This window comes from Bos javanicus, chromosome 11 (assembly GCF_032452875.1).
Source record: "Bos javanicus breed banteng chromosome 11, ARS-OSU_banteng_1.0, whole genome shotgun sequence".
Classification (NCBI taxonomy): domain Eukaryota; kingdom Metazoa; phylum Chordata; class Mammalia; order Artiodactyla; family Bovidae; genus Bos; species Bos javanicus.
In genome coordinates this window covers 84,621,153-84,624,801 of record NC_083878.1, presented here as the reverse complement: position 1 = coordinate 84,624,801, position 3,649 = coordinate 84,621,153, and the positions used below count along the sequence as shown (strand labels likewise).

At 37.8% G+C, this 3,649-nt stretch overlaps 1 pseudogene; it reads right to left on the bottom strand.

Annotated features, from left to right (window-relative positions):
• Window positions 1-2,540: 2,540 nt before the first annotated feature.
• On the bottom strand, window positions 2,541-2,643 carry LOC133257904 (U2 spliceosomal RNA; annotated as a pseudogene).
• Window positions 2,644-3,649: the final 1,006 nt, after the last annotated feature.

The following is a 3,649-nucleotide window of genomic DNA, read 5'->3' as shown; positions in this document are numbered from 1 at the left end:
ATTAACTGTTAATAGATGGCAGAAAGTAAAGATTTGGCCTGCTTGTCTGGTTCTGGCAGTAATTAACTGCTTACTTACTCCAACATATATTCAGTGCTTGAGATAATTGGAAAGATACAGAGGCCTTCTCGCTGGTCTCTCTCCATAAATATCCCTCCACAGCTGCTGAAAGACATATAAATGTGTCTGTTTCTTTTTGTTCCACTCTACATGAAGAGAAATATGTTCATTCATGAACATAGTTTGAAGGACAGGTGAATTAGGGTCCAATTCAGCCTTAATATTTTTTTCTTCTCCACAAAAAATATCTTTCCTGAGTATATCAAAACTTATTTATAGATTTGGTGTCAAAGGCCATCTTTATTATTTTTAAAGTGGTGGGCCTTTAGTTTAATGGTGTCAATTCCTGTCAAATTAAACTATTGTTTAAATAAAATTCTAGTCACAATCTCAACAAGGCTTTTTTCACTGAATGTGTCTACAGACTCTGAAATACATATGGATGCGTAAGCACTCAGGATGAATCAAAGTTGTTGAAAGGAAAATGATGAGGGAGAACTTTTTCTATTATAAAGAATTCACAGGAAGCACCCCTGATTAAATTAGTGAAATAGAGAGAGGACATAGGCAGAGTCAAAAGGAATACAGTGAAAGAATTGGAAACAGACCCACTGATAGATGGTAATTTCATATAGACAGATCATCTGTGTCAGGTATGGAATCAAAAGCCAATGGACTGAACATGGGGTACTTAATAAGTGATCATGACAGTTGACTTTGAAAATGAAAAAAATGCAAAAACTAGATCTCAACCTTAGGTCATATCCTAAAGTATATTCCAAGGATGATTAAATTCCTAAATATAAAAAGTAAATCTTTAAAATTTTAAAAGGGAATATATTAGATCTTTTATAATAGTGCAAAAGAAAAACAGTAGCAAATCATCTTACACGAAAAGGCAACTGGCAGACATGCATAAAATAGTTGCATGCATACCCCTCTTAACAAATTAATACTGAGAATATATAAATAAGCTCCTAAAATGAATGAGAAAATATAAATCTTTATATTCTGTTTTTATACAATGTATTTCACATCAGCTAACCAATTAAGGAAAATGTATTTGGGCATGTGAATAGGGAGTTCAGAGGTACTGTAGGCTATATTACAGCTAGACTGAGGGATTTCAATGATGGCAACCAGCTCTGCCCTCCTCAAATGGCATTGAAACATGTATAATATCATGTATGAAACGAGTTGCCAGTCCAGGTTCGATGCACGATACTGGATGCTTGGGGCTAGTGCACTGGGACAACCCAGAGGGATGGTATGGGGAGGGAGAAGGGTTCAGGATGGGGAACACATGTATACCTGTGGTGGATTCATTTTGATATTTGGCAAAACTAATACAATTTGTAAAGTTTAAAAATAAAATAAAATTAAAAAAAAAATAAAATAGATTCTGTACTTGGTGAGCAAGATGGCTGGATGTCATCCATCTCCTGTCCTGCCAGTTTATTGACTTCAGTAGGAAAGAAATCTCTCCCAGTAGGTATACAAGAAAAATCCCAGGGTTATTCCAACTGGTGTTTAGTCATGTCCCTAAGGCAACCCACTCCAGTGTTCTTGCCTGGAGAATCCCAGGAACAGGGGAGCCTCGTGGGCTGCCATCTGTGGGGTCATACAGAGTCAGACATGACTGAAGCGACTTAGCAGCAGTAGCTATCTATTAACCATTCATGATAGCAGCGATGCTAAAGTCCTCTGACAAACCGCCTCTTAGCAATGTGCCCTTCCTTGCAGTTGATGGAGGGAAAGGGCAGAATCAGGACCTTCCAGACAAGAAGGAACTGAGCCTCCAGTGAAAAGAGTGACTGAGTGAACAAAGTAGGTTTCCACTACAAGGAAGTCACACACATACAAATAAGATCTCAAGTTTTGACTCATATTCTTAGCTTGTAATTATATTAAAAACACAAAAATGAATAAATAAGATAGTAAAGAAATGAAACTTTATATTACAAATTTCCCAGCTATTGTAAGCTAAAATGAGAACAACTTTCTCACCTATTGAGTCAATGGGAAGACTAAAATTGTATATTATTATTTAATAATGATGTCTCTTATTCAAAGTCAACATCCATTCTTAAACAATTTTTAGAAACACATTTGGTGCAAATTATCAGTTTATAAACAAATATGTATCAACTAGCAATAATATGAAAGTTATTCTTTCAGGGTTTTTTGTGAATTTTTAAAAATTTATTTCTTTTTATTAGAAGGATAATTGCTTTACAGTATTGTGCTGGCTTCTGCCAAACTTCAACATGAATCAGCCATAGTATAAACATGTCCCCTCCCTCTTGAAACTCTCCCTCTTCCCTCTCCATCTCACCCCTCTAGGTTGTCACAGAGCCCTGGTTTGAATTCTTTGAAAGTGAAAGTGAAGTCGCTCAGTCCTGTCTGACTCTTCGAGACCCCATGGACTGCAGCCTACCAGGCTCCTCCGCCCATGGGATTTTCCAGGCAAGAGTACTGGAGTGGGGTGCCATTGCCTTCTCCGTCGGATAGAGAACGTATCAGATATTAAACTGATAAGAACAGATACTACACTTGATCTTAGCCAAAAGGCCGAGAAGTGAGTCATACAGCAAATTCCCATTGGCTATCTATTTTACATACGGTAGAGAATAACATGGAAACACATATTACCATATTCTTTAAGTTTTTGTGCAAACTGAAGGAATATGAGGCCACAGTCTAAGCCCTAAGTGAGTTTCAGTAATATATGGGAAAAGAATAAGATATGTGAATATGGAAATTTACTTTCACTTTCACACTTTAATAGATAAGATACATACAAAGAGAGACGCCATAAAGAAACTATAAACAAGAGGTTTCCAGATTCAGTAGGGACTCTGATCACCTCACCAAAAGTCCAAACATCACTCTTCACTCAGGCCTGTCCCAGCTAGGGACAAGAACTGCATGTTCCAGCCAAGAACTGACATAGCAGAAGAGAGTCCTGAACAGTTGGGCATTTGTGCTAATGTGAGAAGAATTTGGGAGGGTGTGACATCAGTTTTAACTACATTTTTTCTTTCAATATAAAATGTTATAGAACCTTTTGAATTCTCAGAAGAATAATTTTTTAGTATTGAAATCATTTGATTGGTGTCTCAGGCACTGAGGTTTTCATTTTCATGAGGTTTTGAATTTATGCCAGCCATATTTCAGGTGCTATGATTTCTAATTTAAGGACTTTACTTTCATTCATTCATTTTCCACAGCATCATTCGTATCCATTCAGTGCAGGGCTTCCCTCATAGCTCAGTTGGTAAAGAATCACCTGCAATGCAAGAGATCCCAGTTTGATCCCTGGGTCAGGAAGATCCCCTGGAGAAGGGATACGTTACCCACTCCAGTACTCTTGGGCTTCCCTGGTGGCTCAGCTGCTAAAGAATATGTCTGCAATGCAGGTGACCTGGGTTCCATCCATGGGTTGGGAGGTTCCTCTGGAGAAGGGAAAGGCTAGCCCACTCCAGTATTCTGGCCTGAAGAATTCCATGGACTGTATAGTCCATGGGGTCACAAAGAGTTGGACATGACTGAACAACTTTCATTTTAGGAATATTTGAATCTATGAAGA